Source organism: Dipodomys merriami, unplaced genomic scaffold (genome assembly GCF_024711535.1).
Source record: "Dipodomys merriami isolate MVZ:Mamm:240054 unplaced genomic scaffold, mDipMer1.0.p SCAF_19, whole genome shotgun sequence".
Taxonomy (NCBI): domain Eukaryota; kingdom Metazoa; phylum Chordata; class Mammalia; order Rodentia; family Heteromyidae; genus Dipodomys; species Dipodomys merriami.
In genome coordinates, this window is record NW_027203270.1 from 8,487,457 (window position 1) to 8,503,806 (window position 16,350).

The window sequence follows — 16,350 nt, forward strand, 5'->3', positions numbered from 1 at the left end:
TGAAATACACAAAAAAGAACTATCCTAAACTCCAGAACCACTTTCCTATAGGGTTGTTTTTTCATTTCTCCCCAGTGAAGCCCTCAAAGAGTGCTGGTTCTTCCTCTCCTGCTGTGGTTTCATACACCTGCATGCATCACCAGGACTGTGTAAGAATGTGAGCTTGCTGCTGTCCCAGGGATATAATTTAACAGGAAGGAAGGCTATGGCCTGCTCCCGGTGAATCTAGCCCCTCATTTCATGTGCTTGGTGCCCTGTGGGGCCTGTGTAGAGTAACCAGAGGTGCTGAACCATGGCCTTGCCCATAAACAGACAGAGGAGAATTTGCACAGTAAATAGAGCCAGCTGGGAAAATTGATGCTGGTGTAAATAATACATGGCAAATCTAGTCCTTTATGTAGAAATTCATTGCTGGTGGCTCCAAGATGCAGTATAATTACATCTCTCTGCCTGCCAGCTGTACCACAGCCTCGTGCCTGGTGGATGAACACCCCCTCCCCCTGTCTGTTACCAGCACTGTGGCCATTCATCTGAGAGCTGTCACCATGGCTGGGAGGGCAGAATGACGCCAGGGAATAGAATGGAAGGAGAAGTAGAAAAATGATCAGGATTGTTTACTGACCACATTTTTAAAAGGAAATCTGTTGTGTAATTAGTTGTTTTGGCCACAGGAAAAGGGAGTCAGAATTACACTTAGAAGATAGGACAATGGTGGCTCACACCTGTAATCCTATCTACTCCGGAGGCTGAGATCTGAGGATCATGGTTCAAAGCTAACCCAGACAGGAAAGTCCATGAGACTTCTATCTCCAATTAACCACCAAAAGATTGGAAGTGGAGCTGTGGCTCAAGAGGTAGAATGCCAGCCTTGAGTGAAAAAGCTAAGGACAAGGTTGGGAATGTGGCTTAGTGGTAGAGTTCTTGCCTAGCGTGCATGAAACCTTGGGTTCAATTCCTCAGTACCACATAAACAGAAAAAGTCCTCAAGAGGTGAGTGCTAGCCTTAAGCCAAAGAAGCTCAGGGACAGTGCCCAGGCGCTGAGTTCAAGCCTTAGTACCAGCAGAAGATAGGACATTTACAGGTGATGGATGCAGCAGGGATAGAAGCAAGTGTGGAGGATGAGGAATGAGTGACAAACTAAAGGGTGTCTGAGTGAGGACAGGTTTGGGGAATCTAAAGTCTGACCCTTGCTTCCACAGAAGACCCTGGGGGGGGAGGGTGTGTGTGTGTGTGTGTGTGTGTGTGTGTGTGTGTGTGTGTGTGTGTGTGTGTGTGTGTGTGTGTGTGTGTGTGTGTGTGTGTGTGTGTGTGTGTGTGTGTGTGTCTGTGTGTGTGTGTCTGTGTGTGTGTGTGTCTGTGTGTGTGTGTCTGTGTGTGTGTGTGTGTCTGTGTGTCTGTGTGTCTGTGTGTCTGTGTGTCTGTGTGTCTGTGTCTGTGTCTGTGTCTGTGTGAGAGAGAGGGGAGGGGGAGTAGGGAGATACTCTTGCAGCTTAATGAGAAACAATACATTAATTTGGAAGGGCAAATCCCTGTTATTCCTGAGAATAGCAGCCTGAGATCACAGCAGATACCACCTATCACTCTGCAGAGCTCAGAGTTTTTGTATTTTCAATGCAATTCTGTAAGCAGTCACTAACAGTCAAGTGGAGGCGCAAGCTTCGTTGTTCTTTTTGCCGTTACCTGTACATGGTGAGTCCAGGTACTTCATGGCTTACTGAGGCCCAATGTTTTATTATTTTATGTTCTATATTCTATTTGCAGAGCTGGGATAAAAACCACGGCTTTAGGGGCTGGGAAGGTGGCTCAATGGTAGAGTGCTTGCCTTGTATGCTTGAGGCCCTGTGTTCGATTCCTCAGCACTACATAAGCAAAAAGAAAAAAGCCGGAAGTGGCGCTGTGGCTCAAGTGGTAGAGTGCTAGCCTTGAGCTGAAGAGCTGAGGGACAGCACCCAGGCCCAGAGTTCAGGCCCCACAACCGGACCCAAAACAAAACAAAACAAAACCACGGCTTTATACATGCTGAGGCAAACTTTCTACCACCAACCTACATCACCAACCCCTATTTAGTCATTGAAAGAGAAAGAGCCAGGAAATGGTAGCTTATGCCTGTAATTCTAGGTACTGGGGAGGCAGGAATCTGGAAGATCATGATTTGAGGCTAGCCTGGGCAAAAAAAGTTCATGAGACTCCCATCTCAGCCAATAGCTGAGTGTAATGGAAGGCTCTGACATTCCACCTATGTGGGAGGATAGGGAAGATTGTTCCAGGCCAGCTCACAACTCCATCTCAGCAGAAAAGGCTGGGTGGTGTGTACTTGTCATTCAGCTGTGGTGGAAAGCATAAATAGGAGGACTGAGGTCCAGGCTGGCCAGGGCAAAAATGCAAGACCCTATTCCATAAACAACAAAAGCACAAATATCTGGAGGTGTGGCTTACACTGCCAGTGTAGCAAGTGTGAGGGCCCTGGGTTCAAACCCAGTACTGCTGAGGGGAGGGGAGGGTAAGGGAGGGAGGGAGAATTTGAGTCTTAGGAAAATGGTAACAGTCTCCATGGCAGGATGGGGGACTAGGACTCAGGATTCTATCCCAAAATGGCCTTTAATTTCCTACCCATATAGGTTTTTACAGTGTTGGGATTGAACCTAGGATGTTTGTTGCATGTGCTATGCAAGAGCTCTACCAGTGAGCTCTATCTCCAATACTTGGTTATCTGAGACCAGGCTTACTCTGTAGCCTAGGCTGGCCTCCAACCTTTGATCCTGTCACTTGATTCCTGTCACTGCCTCCTGAGTGCTGGAATTCTAGGCCTGCACCATTATAGCTACCTAATCCACAATTCTGTTCCTATTGGGATGCTGACTCCATCCCCAACCATATAGCCTGACTGCTCTTACAATGAGAGGTGCTTCATTCCCTGCTTCTCTGGACCATCATGCCACATTTCCTGCAGGCATCCAGGCCAGCCTGCTATATCCTACCTCAGAAGTAACCATGCAAAAAGAGACTTGAGGCATGACTCAAGTGGTAGAACACCCAAGTTCAACCCCTGGTACTGCCAAAATAATAAAGAGAGCAGTGGTCTAGGCGTCCTTGTGTGTGAATGCTTTAGACACTGAGGGAGTGTCCTATAATCTGTAGGGAAGGATATCCAGCTCTTCTGTGTGCTTTTCATTGTGATCTTAGAAGGGGCTAGTGGTGTCAGGAATCACTCCTTTATAGACAGTAAAGGGGAGCTCAGCAAGGTTTAGCACAGGAAGCTAATGAGTTGCAGCACGGGACTCCAAACTTGAATCTAACTGATGCCAGATCCACTTTGTTTCCTTCCAACTGCATGCTGCCTTCGGCTGCAAATATGTAAATGTTTTGACAAAATTCTTTTTCATAGTTTGTTTGCCCTGGTAGCAGCCAAGGTTGCACATCCCAACCTCTTTTAAGCTTTGCTCACCATAAAAAGCTGGATCAGAGATTCACTTTATCAGCTCTTTCTGATTCCCTCCAGGGAAAAGAATGACAAACACTGGGAGGAGGCAGATATCGTTTGTATTAAAGAGAGACAAGGGTTTAGAGGGAAAATAAAGCAGAATAAAAACTACAGGTTCTATGCATTCCTGAGCCAAGAGGTGATAAGGGATTTAGATGTGGATCTTACTAGGTTTTTGCTGTGTTCTGGCATGGAGTTGTCTGGGTACAATTAAAACTATGCAACTAAGCTGAGCATTGGTGGCTTATGCCTCTGATCTTAGCTACGGAGGCCGAGATCTGAGAATCACAGTTGAAAGCCAGCCTGGGTAGAAAAGTCCATGAGACTTTTATCTCCAATAAACTACTCAGAAAAGGCTAGAAATAGTGCTGTGGCTCAAGCCTTGAGCACAAAGAGGCTCAAGGACAACACCCAGGCCCTGAGTTCAAGCCTCACAACCCCACAACAACTGTGTTGGGGACAGGTATTGGAAGAGGTTCTGTGAGGCATACAGATGAAGTTAGAACTATGTGTGTATTTATACATATATTAAAAATATGTATTTTTTTTGCCAGTCCTGGGGCTTGAACTCATGGCCTGGGTGCTGTCCCTGGTTTTCTGGTAGTTAATTGGAGATAAGAGTCTTACAGCCTTTCCTGCCCAGGCTGGCTTTGAACCGTGATCCTCAGATCCTAGCCTCTTTTTTTTTTTTTTTTGGTCCGGTCATGGGGCTTGAACTCTGGGCCTAGGCGCTGTCCCTCAGCTCTTCAGCTCAAGGCTAGTGCTATACCACTTGAGCCACAGCGCCACTTCCGGCTTTTTTCTTTTTGCTTATGTGGTGCTGAGGAATCGAACCCAGGGCCTCATGCATGCAAGGCAAGCACTCTACCACTGAGCCACCTTCCCAGCCCCAGATTCTAGCCTCTTGAGTACCTAGGATTACTGGTGTGAGCCACCTGTACCTGGCCCCTATGTTTGTTTTTTGAGACAGAATCTTACTGTATAGCCCAGGCTGGCTTGAGAATCTCCATCTTCTTGCCTCAACCTCTTGAGCGCTGAAATTACCATACTTAGTAGTTGTTCCCTTAGTTCGTGTGTGTGTGTGTGTGTGTGTGTGTGTGTGTGTGTGTGTGTGTGTGTGTGTATGTGTGTTTGTGTACTGGGCTTGAACTCAGGATCACAGCACTGTCCCTTAGCTTTTTCACTCAAGCCACACTTTTACTTCCAGTTTTGTGGTGATTAATTGGAAATGAGAGTCTCATGGACTTTTCTGCCTGGGCTCGTTTTGAACTATAATCATCTAATCTCAGCCTCCTGAGTAGCTAGGCATGACCCATTAGCCCTCTTCCATCAGGACTTCTCTCACCCCTCCCAGGGATTACTGGTGTGAGTCACGATGGCCAGCTACCTTTTATCAAGGTAAAGACTTCAGAGTGTTTCCATCTGTTGTTGAGGGAGCCTGGGAATTAGCCATGATTTGTGCCATCCATAGTTTTCTCTCCCAGACAATGGAAGGTCCACTTATCCTGGGGCTGGACAGCTGTGCACCAGTTGCTACACTGTGACTCCCAGAGCAGCCCTCGATGTATCTGTTTTTCCCTGGAACAACTGTGTCTACTTATTTTTGAGGTTGGTCAGAAAAAAATGTGCCTTTGCTACAAAGGATCCAGAGTTAGCAGCATAATTTTTTGTGTGTATGCTGGTCCTGGGGCTTGAACTCAGGGCCTGGGTGCTGTTCCTGAGCTTTTGTGCTCTAGAGGCTAGTGTTTCACCAATTTGAGCCACAGCTCCACTTTTAGTTTTTTGATAGTTAATTGGAGATATGAGTCTCATGGAGACAGATACTGGTGGCTCACACCTATAAGCTTAGCTACTTAGGAGGCTGAGATCTGAGGATCTGGGTTTAAAGCCAGCCCTAGCAGGAAAATCCAGGAGTATTTTATCTCCAGTTAACCAGAAAACCAGAAGTAGAGCTGTAGCTTGAAATGGTAGAGCACTAGCCTTGATCAAAAGAACTCAGGGATAATGCCTAGGTCTTGAGTTCAAGCCCCATGACCAAAAAAAAAAAAAAGTATTATGGACTTTCCTGCCTAGGCTGGCTTTGAACCATGATCCTCAAATCAGCCTTCAGAGTAGCTAGGATTACTGGTGCCTAGCTATGGAGCTGGATTTTTCTTTCTTCTTCTTTTTTTTAATGCCAATCCTGGGCTTGAACTCAGGGCCAGGGTGCTGTTCCTAAGCTTTTTTGCACAAGACTAGTGCTCTACTACTTGAATGAAAGCTTCACTTCTGGCTTTTTGGTGCTTAATTAGAGATGAGTCTTATGGGCTTTCCTGCCTGTGCTAGCTAAGAACCAGGATGCTCAGATCTCAGTCACCTGAACAGCTAGGATTACATATGTGAGCCACCAGCACCTGGCTTGGAACTGAATTTTTAACAGCTCTACTAACTGGGTTTTAGCTCTGATATTTACTTGCTATATGACATTGGATCAGTAACAACCTCCTTAGTTTAATTCATAGTGAAATGGCAGAGATACCTTCTTCATAGACCCACTTTAGGGTTGTTTAACTTATGTGAAGCACTAAGTGCCTTTCTAGGCATATAGTAGGTACTCAATCTTAGAACTCTGGAAGCCTTGGGATACCTGGGAGATATTGGCAGAATACTGTCCAGGCAGGGACAGCTTCATAGCAGCATGACCTTGCTCAGGTCATGTGCTTAGTTTTATGCTGAGCTGTTGCCACATTAGAATTCTAGATTTTATTTATTTTTTTATACAGGGGTGCAAAAACACCTCCAGTCCCTCCCCTCCTTTCCCCCCCCCTTTTTTTTTATTGTGAAAATACTGTACATGGGCAAGATAATGAGTACATTTCTTATCAAGCATTGTAGCCTCCTCCTTTGTTTCCCCTTCCCATTCTCCCCCTGTCCTCCCCAATCCTCCCTGTCTCCCTCCCCTTCCTCCCCGCCCCCCCGCACGAAAGTTGTAAAGTTCCTTTTCAACATAACAACTTGTACATCTCATTGTTGCAATGGGTCCACCTGTATCCCTATTTAAACGATTTATTTTTCCCCTTCCCCTCCACAAATTATACCGACATCAAATACAGTGAAAGCAGGGGTTATACTGTGGGGGAGGGACATACAAAGCAACAAAGAAATAATCTTATAAATGCGTTAGAAACAATCACATGAAAGAAAAAAACATTTGAATACATATCTTAGGGTTCATTTTCCTAACATCACCTTATCTGACCTTTTCTGTTTGACTCAGACATATACTAGATATTGCAAATAAGGGAAACCATGGGACCTATGTTTCTTTGGGCCTGGCTTACTTCACTTAATATAATTTTTTCCAAGCCTTTCCATTTCCTAACAAATGGGGCATCTTTTTTTTTTTTAATTATTAATTACTTTTTTAGCTGGGGTAGGTACTGGGTAAGTGCCAGGTAAAGGCCTGGGTGTTCTCCCTTAGCTTTTTCCCTCAAGGTTGTCACTCTACCACTTGAGCCACAGTCTATTTCTGACTTTTTATTTTTTTATTTTATTTATTGTTTTGGGGGGGTCTGGTTGTGGGGCCTGAACTCTGGGCCTGGGCACTGTCCCTCAGCTCTTCAGCTCAAGGCTAGCGCTCTACCACTTGAGCCACAGTGCCACTTCCAGCTTTTTTTTCTTTTTGCTTATGTGGTGCTGAGGAATCAAACCCAGGGCCTCATGCATGCAAGGCAAGCACTCTACCACTGAGCCACCTTCCCTACCCCATATTTCTGACTTTAGTAGTTAATTGGGGATAGAATTCTCATGGACTTTCCTGCCCAGGCTGGCTTCAAACTGTGATGCTCTGATCTCAGCCTATTGAGTAGTTAGGATTACAGGCATGAGCCATAAATGCCCAGCCTCTGTTACTAACTTTTTTTTTGTTGTTGTTATTAACTTTTTGAATAAGGCCTCCCTTTGTGCCCAGGCTGGTCTGGACTGCCATTCTCCTATTTATGCTTCTTGCAAAGCTAGGATGACGGATGACCACAGCAACCAGTTTTTGTTGTTGTTATTGTTGTTATTGTAGGACTTGAACTTTGGGCCTGGGCACTGTCCTTCAGCTCTTCAGCTCAAGGCTAGCGCTCTACCACTTAAGCCACAGTGCCACTTCCAGTTTTCTGGTGGTTTATTGGAGATAAGAGTCTCACAGACTTTCCTGCTCTGGCTGGCTTTGAACTGTGATCCTCAGATCTCAGCCTCCTGAGATCTGAGCCATCAACGCCTGGCTAGCAACGAGCTTTGTTATTGGTTGAAATGGAATCTCATGAACTTCTTGCCCAGGCTGGCCTTCATCCATGACTCTCCCAAACTCAGCCTCTTGATGAGCTAGGATTATAAACATGTATCACCACACCCAGATGGAAGTTTGGCTTTGGACTCAGAATCTTACATTTTTCACAGTGTTCACAAACCAGATAGCCAGTCTTGTCTTCATGAATGGGTTGAGCTGACCCTTCTTTTTCTTTTTCTTTTTTTTCTCTCTTTTTGATCTGAGACTGGGACTCAAACTCAGTACCTGCTGCTTTCGCTTATTGGTTAGCACTCTACCAACTGAGTTATACCTCCAACCTCATGGCTCTTCTTTTTGGGAGATATTCTACTACTGATTTCTTTCTTTTTCCCCCCCTTGTCATGGGGCTTGAACTCTGGGCCTGGGCTCTGCCCCTGGGTTCTTCAACTCAAGGCTAGTGCTCTACCACTTCAGCCTCAGCACACTTCTGGCTTTTTCTGCTTATATAGTGCTGAGGAATCGAACCCAGGACCTCATGCATGCAAGGCAAGCACTCTACCACTGAGCCACCTTCCCAGCCCCTCTACTACTGATTTCTTAGAGGATAATTCCCTCACTCATAGTTAATACATAAATGACCTATAGATGGGCTGGGAAGGTGGCTTAGTGGTAGAGTGTTTGCCTAACATGCGTGAAGCCCTAGGTTCAATTCCTCAAAACCATATAAACAGAAAAAGCCGTAAGTGGCGCTATGGCTCAGGTGCTAGCCTTGAGCAAAAGCAGCTCAGGAACAGTGCCTAGGCCCTGAGTTCAAGTCCCAGGATTGGCAGAAATAAAAAAAAATTACCCATTGATAAGCTAGGGTCAGCATCTTGGGGATGCTTATTGCCATTCTCAGGAAGTCTCTCAGGAATATTTTATATTATGCAGAATGTATTAGGTCCTGAGAAGTTAAGCAAGGCTGCTGAGGTTGAATAATGATTTAGAATTTGGTAATCAGAAAAAGATCTAGGTCAAAATTCTGCTCTGCCCTTCCTGGCTGAGTTCCTTGGGCAAGATAATGTCTTTGCTTTACTAATAAAATCTGTGTTGCAGAGAAATTACATTTTCCTTATTGGTAAAATATATGTCTCAAGGGAATGAGACAGAATTTATGGAAAATGCCTTTCACAGAGAGTCTAGCACATAGTAGGTGCTCAATCACCATGAATAATTCTAGTTCTTGCCCGAAGTAACAACAACAACAACAACAAAAAATCAAGGCACTGAGACTTGCAAGCCTCACTGCTACTAATAAAAGAAATAATATGATTTATTTTTTTTCACTACTGTTTTGGGGAAAGGCATGTGCTTCATAAATATGTATTGGAAAGTACTTAGCAAATGAGTTGAAATAATAAAAATATGTCAAAGTAAACAGCTCCTATAAATATGTCACTTGGTAGACAAATTATTGTTTTATTACTACTAAATACTACTGCTTGCTGAAAAGGATTTCAGATTACTTGCACAATGGGCACGTTATTGAGTGCTTCTGTGGCAGGGCATGATAAAGATGAAAAATAGTGATGGCGATAATGCCTCAGGTGGAGAGAGGAGGAATGTGGGTAAATACAGCTTTGAGGTCTCCTTGCTTCAGTGATGTACACATTACTTAGCAGTATTCCAACAATTTTGCATAATATAGACCAGAGAGCCCAGATAAAAAGATTTCCATGGGATGTCATGAAACCAGACTCTAATTATTGGATCCAACTAGTGGATTCAGTGCATTCCCTTTCCGAACTGAGCAGTCAGCTTGTAAACTAAGTTCACAAAAAGTCACCTCTGTCTCACCTCACTCTTGTTCCAGGCCTTTCTTATTTCTGTGACTGTAATTCACCAGAAGAAAGATGTGGTGGAGACGTTACCCTTCATTACAGCTCATTAATCTATTTGAGAAATAAGATGCTGGGCTCTGGTAGCTCATGCCTGTAATCTAGCTACCCAGCAGGCTGAGTTCTGAGGATCTTGGTTCAAATCCAGGCCAGGCATCCAAATCTGAAAGATTGTAACCTCCAATTAATAAACCAAAAGCTAGAAGTGGAGGTGTGGATCAAGTAGTAGAGTGCCAGCCTTGAGCAGAGAAAGCCAAGGGAGAATGTAAAGCCCTGAGTTCAAGCCCCAGTACCCAGTACCAAATTAAAAGCGTGGATGAGACAGAGAGACAGAGACAGATATAGACAGACAGAAATGGATTCTGGCTCAGGTCTGTCATCTTATACAGGAGTCTGAGATTTAGAGGATTACAGTTCAAAGCCAGCCCAGGCAGAAAAGTCATCTAGAACTTAATCTGCAAAATAACTAGCAAAAAGCAAGGTTGGAGATGTGGCTGAAGTGGTAGCCAATCAAGCACTGAGTTCAAACCTCAGTACTCCACTAGGGAAAGTAAAGCTCTGTGAAGAATGAAGAAGATAGGGAATTGCATCAAGTAAAGTTAGAAAAATAGCCAGGCAGGAAAGCAATGAGTACATTCAATTCCAGAGGGCAGGGGAGGGGGCTGTAGGTCAGTCTTTCCAGACATTAGATGGTGGAAAGAAATGGCTGCATAAGTCAGCTCTGCTTTTTTCTCTCTCTGTGAGTTTGGGTAAATTTCTTAATATGTAGATCTTCATTGACAACATGAGAATAATATTTTAAGTTGGATGGGTTGTTCTGAGGATTGGAAATTATGGTAATCGTAAAGTGAGTCTGATATGTACATATATTTTTATCTTACTTTTTCCTTCTGATGTTCCTTATTTTAAAATGCAAGGTGGCTGGGGATGTAGAGCGCTTGCCTACTATATGGAAGGATCTCCAGTGCACCCCCATATCCCCATGGGTGGGAACTCTGGGAGGTCTTGATTGGAGCCTAAAGCATAAAAAAGTGTGTCAGATAGCACTCAGAAGGAGGATTAGCATTTATATGGCATCTTTTTTGTCTGTTGTGGGGCTTGAAATCAGGGCCTAGGTGCTGTCCCTGAGCTTTTTCACTCAAGGCTAGTGCTCTACCACTTTGAGCCGCAACACCACTTTGGGTTTGTTTGTTTGTTTGTTTTCTTCCCTCCTTCCTTCCTTCCTTCCTTTCTTTCTTTCTTTCTTCCTTCCTTCCTTCCTTTCTTTCTTTCTTTCTTTCTTTCTTTCTTTCTTTCTTTCTTTCTTTCTTTCTTTCTTTCTTTCTTTCTTTCTTTCTTTCTTTCTTTCTTTCTTTCTTTCTTTCTTTCTGGTGGCTAACTGGAGATAAGAGTCTCACAGACTTTCCTGCCTGGGCTGGCTTCGAACCATGATCCTCAAATCTAGTCTTAAGAGTAGCTAGGATTACAGGTGTGAGCCACGAGCGCCTGGCTTGAGTAGATATCTTCTTTTCCCCCCATGCTGCCCTAGTCCCTTTAGGGTTTACCAAGCACTTAGCAAATCTGCTCATTTAATCCCAGGCCCATCTGTGTTCTGGGAGGAGGTTCAAGTTCAGAAGGTTAAATTCCTTACACAGCCAAGGACCCGTGGCCAGGGTGACTCCTTACACTGCGGAGTCTTTTTCATTCCACCACAGCCTTTCTCAGCAGGCTTCTCAGGTGATGCAAATCCAAGGGGACAAGCACAGAATCTGAGGTCCCACAGACCTGGCTCCTCATACCCACGGGTCTGGGGGACCTCGAATAAGCGGCTGAACCACGATGGGCTTGGGTTTCTTCCATTGTGAAACTGAGCAATCGTCACCTGCTCAGAGTTTTGCCCTGGCGAAGTGAGGTGCAGGAGCAAGAGCGAGGCAACTTTCAACCCTTTACTACAAAGCCTGAGTTCGGTGAAATTAAGGGACTCCCTCAAGGTCACCCACATCAGGAAGAGGACAGGCTCAGGGGAAGATTTCCCCCATCTTTCCTTCTGCAATGCGGTGGGCGCCCTGCTCCTGCAGGGGGCGCGCGCGGACGCCCCGCTCTAGCCCTCCGGCTCCACCAGGGGGCGCGCGTGGAGGGCTGCGCTCTAGCCCGCCGCGCGGCCGGCTTCTCTCTATGGCGGCGCGGGCGCGGCTGAGCGGGACGGGCTCCGGAGGGGGGGCGTGGCCCGGGGCTGGAGTGGGCGTGGCCTCGCTAGGCGGGGCGGGAGCGGCCGTTCCCTCCCCCCTCCCCCCCCCCCCCCCGTGGCAGCCTGGGGACGGGGGCGAGGAGGGGGGCGACTTCCTGGGGCCGCCCGTGAGGATGTCGCGACCTCCCCTGGTTGCCCCTCTGCCCCGGAGACACCGCGGCGGCGGAGCCTTCCACCTTTCTGCCTGAGGCGTCCGCGGTGGAGACCCGGTCCCGTCCCATTCCCAGGTGTGGGCCGGGCGGGCCGCAGAGGCAGGTGAGGCGGTGGCGCCGGGGTACGGGAGGCATCGGGCCTGGGGTGGGGGTCCGGCCGGGGCGCGCGGGGCACGCCGGCGGGGGTCGGAGCCGCCTCCCGTGTGGGAGGAACATCCTGGGTCTTGGCCCACGAGGGGTGGGGACGCTCCCTCCTCGCAGGGTCTCGGCCTACAGGGCAGCCCACATCAGTGCCACGGAAAGTTATCGAAGAGAGCTGCTCACCGGTGGGGCCAACAAACCAGGGACGAGTGTCCGAGACTGTCCCCAAGCGCTTCACAGCCGGCTTGTAGTGAAAGATGCCTCTTTGCACGGCAGGGGAAACTGAGGCAGATCTTCAGCGGGGGTGGGGGGTTGCCCCTTTCTAGTTGGAGGAGCCCCTCGGGGTTCCTGGTAGGGAGAGGTGTTCGGTGGAGGGAGATTTGGAGCTCGGAGGTTCGATGGAGAAGTTTGGGTCGGCTGTCCGTCCCTTGGGAGTCGTCCTCTTGTTCAAGTGTCTGTGTGTGTGTCTGTGTGGTCATGGCCAAGACGGAGAGGGAAGTTGGGGCCTCTCTCCAGCTGGCTGCCCGGGAGACATTTGACCAGGCATGGGGAAGCCTGGCAGCCCCAAGCCTCTGCTGGCATCTGTGGGCTCAGAGCTTGACTTCAGACTGGCAGTTGAGAGCACAGTGTATTTCTCCACTGTGTTGGTCTGTCATTGGTTGGGGCGGGGACGGACCTGCTTAGTGTAATCAAGGAAACGAGTACCAGGCTCCTTCCAGCCCCACACCTATCCTGAGGAGGAGAATTATTGGCGTGCAAATAAGGTTTTACCCACAACGATCCCTTTGCTCCAGGGTTAAAGGCCAGCATTCCTGCACTGAACTGACATCCCCAGTGCACGCGGCCTTCTAAGAAATAAGTAAGTTCCTTATGCATTCTTTTGACTGGTGGTTTGGGGACTAAGCGACTTCCTGCCACCCACTCTTGCTACCCTGTTTAAGAACCTCGTGGTTCTTCCAGGGGCAGTTTAGGATACTGAAATGTGGGCAAGGTTGCTCAGGTAACTTTTTCTTTTCTTATCTTTCCCTTCCCTTCCTCTCCCACCTCTCTTCTTCCTCTTCTTCCTCCTCTTCCTTCTTCTTTTATGGGAATGAGAACTGTCAAGGGGATGTGGTCCAGGGTTGTGTTTATAGACAGCTCTAGGACTGGAAGGTGGCCATGATATTACCTTTCAGGTTTGACAACTCATTTATCCTTTTCTTTAGTTGCATTATCTTTTAATTTTGAGGTGGCAAGCATTCTTGGAGCTTTTTTTTTCTCTTCATATTTGTCTCGTGAAACTTTTTTTTTTTTTTTGTCGGTCGTGGGGCTTGAACTCTGGGCCTGGGCGCTGTCCCTCAGCTCTTCAGCTCAAGGCGAGCACTCTACCACTTGAGCTACAGTGCCACTTCCGGTTTTCTGGTGGTTTATTGGAGATAGGAGTCTCAGGGTCTCTCCTGCCCGGGCTGGCTTTGAACCGCGATCCTCAGATCTCAGCCTCCTGAGTAGCTAGGATTACAGGAGTGAGCCACCAGCGCCCGGCTCTCGTGAAACTTTTTTGTGAACTTCCCAACTTGACTTAGGATTACCATCTAAAAGGTTGGATTTTTTTTCCTTAAATTTGAAAATGTTTTAATATTGTGAGATTTCAGAGTATAATCCAAAAGGTTGAGTTACTTATATAAGTTTGGATAGTGTACCTAACGGTTGTAGATTGATATGGCAGGGCTATTGATGTCCTTGTCATCCTGGACAGAGAGACAGACAGATGTATGGATGGACACACATTTTATCTATTTACAGCAATGAAAACTTATTGTTTTCATTCGGATCAGCTGTTAACTTATTGTTTACATTGGGATGGGAGGGTTGTAAATCCTCTAAACTGACCAATTTAACTCACTGCTGAAATAATACAAAAAGAGAAAGCTGTTTGTAAAAAATGTAATTAGTTGTTTAACTTACTTTTGGCTCTGCTTAGTGTGCCTGAAGGGAATACTTCCTGAGGGGCTTTTAAGATAGCCTTGGGAAAGGCATTTTATTTGATGGGTGTTTAAGGACTCTACCCTAACTAAAAGAGTCACAATTTGTTTTCTAATTACTGTGCATTGTGATGTTGATACTGCCATACCAATCGGAGGCCCAGACACCCGGTTCTCTCTAGAAATACCAACCTAAACCTAAATTGTATTTGGGGGACTAATTTCACCTTGATTTTATTCTTGTAGTAGAATCTTGAATACTTCAATTGTCTTAATGGTAGATTAGAGACTTTTATACCACACTTGTACTGGCAGTGGGTTTATGTTTGGGAAGAAAGACTTCACCTCTGAATCTTGGAATTTCATAATCTCTGCAGTACAGAATTAGGATGTACCTTAGAACGTGTTGAGGACAGTTCAGAATGCTAGAGGTGACACTCAAGGGAGGAGCTGCCTTTTTTCTTCTCTCCTTCTCCCTCTCTTCCCTCTTAATGTGCCCTAGGACCTTGTACATGCAAGGCCAGCACTTTCCCTCTGAGCAGCCACTCCCAGCAACTTGGTTATTTTTCCTTGGTTGTTGGTTATTGGTAATTGTTTGTTATTTATTTAAGAATGATTATGGCAGTTGTAAGAACAATTTTTCCATATACAAACACACAAACTCCCATTCTTAAATAGACATGTTCTGGTTCTTGGGAAAGTAGAGGGGAACAGAAAAGGAATAGGCTATACTCAATTGTCAACAGGTGAGTACTGTTTATTGAGAAATAGCAAGGGGCACAGACCTTCCCGAAGGTTTGGAGGTTGTGCAAGAGACTGGATTTTTGGGTGGGCTTATATAGGGTTTAATAAGGAGGCAGAAAATAAAAAATGGGTTATGGTCTCTTGGAGGCCAAGGTCAGTGGCCTTGGCCAGGCTCAGAGTGGAGTGCTCCATCTGGGGTGGGGGTGGGGGCTATTGTTTCCTGGGGGCCAAGGTTGGAATGACCTGCTTGCCAACTAGCACTGAAGCACACACTTGGTGCTTTGCTTGACCCTGGGGAATAAGGCAGGCCTCAATTCTTCATATTCCATCTTTAGATACATAAAACGATTGGGAGAGGCAAGTCCTTCACTAGTCAGTTTTTTGTTTTGTGACTTTATTAGTAGTGGAGTTTTAAAGCTCTAAAACAAGTAGAGCTCTTACTAGGATGCCTGTCTCGTGTTTATGGACTTCAGCTCTCCCTGTTCCCAGGATTTAACAGTTGCTGTGGTCAGGACAGTGGTCACTTCTAATCCTGTTACACCAGTATTATTTTAAACCCTTTATCCTTTCTCTTAAGATTCAAGTTCTTCCTTTGCTTTTTGTATTCAAGAAGAATATTCCACATTTTTTTACACATTCTGAAATAGTGCTAAATGGGAGCTCTGTATGTTTTAAAACATTTTTTTTTCTTTCAAAGCACACACCAAATCTGCATTTATTCTGGAAAGAAACCAGCTCTTTGAATTTGATTGTAAAACCAAAGCTGGTTTTTCTAGCTTTCTGCCAATAGGAAAACCACCTTAACCTCTTGTTACTTTCTGGTTTTGCCAGTTTAGCGACTAGTCACTAGTAGTGAATGATGGCCCAGTGGCATTAAGAGATCCTGAAGTCTCCTTTCATCAAAGGAAGACCACGTTGTAATGAGTGTAGCTTGTTTTATTGCAAGGAGTTCCCCAAAGCCAGCCAGCCACTCCTTGAAGGATGTGGTATCTGGCAGTTTGTAACTGAGACACCTAGGCCTTTAAAAGTGCACATTTAGGTGGGCACTGGTGGTTTATACCGATAATTGTAGCCACTCAGGAGGCTGAGATCTGAGGATCACAGTTTGAAGTTGGCTTAGGCAGCAGGAAATGTTTTTGTGTTTTGGTTGGTTGTGGAGCCTGAACTCTGGGGCTGGATGCTGTCCCTCAGTTCAAGGCTAGCACTCTACCACTTGAGCCACAGTGCCACTTCCAGCTTTTTCTGCTTATGTGGTGCTGAGGAATTGAACCCAGGGCCACCTTCCCATCTCCTGGCAGCAGAAAAGTTTGTAAGGCTCTTTTCTCTGATTATCTATCAAAAAGCTGAAAGTGGAGCTGTGGCTCAAATGGTAGAATGCCAGCTTGAGTGAAAAAACTAAGGCACAGTGCCTAGGTTTTTAGTCCAAGCCCCAGTACTTTCACATACACACATATACACATTTTTTTAAGAGTGCAGATTTCTGAGTTCCACCTCCTAGAGATTTTGATTGG

The 16,350-nt window shown here is 46.0% G+C and overlaps 1 protein-coding gene across 8 annotated transcripts in view; it reads left to right on the plus strand.

Moving 5' to 3' along the window:
- The first annotated feature begins 131 nt into the window (after positions 1 to 131).
- Positions 132 to 16,350, plus strand: part of Rffl (ring finger and FYVE like domain containing E3 ubiquitin protein ligase) — an 88,947-nt gene continuing 72,728 nt past the window's right edge. For 5 of the 8 annotated variants that reach the window (XM_070027202.1, XM_070027201.1, XM_070027203.1 and 2 more), the window contains exon 1: positions 11,905 to 12,096. The gene's annotated coding sequence lies outside the window, so the exon portion shown is untranslated. Of the gene's footprint in view, positions 150 to 11,904; positions 12,097 to 12,928; positions 12,994 to 16,350 lie in introns of those variants that run through there. The other 3 variants (XM_070027207.1, XM_070027206.1, XM_070027210.1) reach the window with 3 other exon arrangements.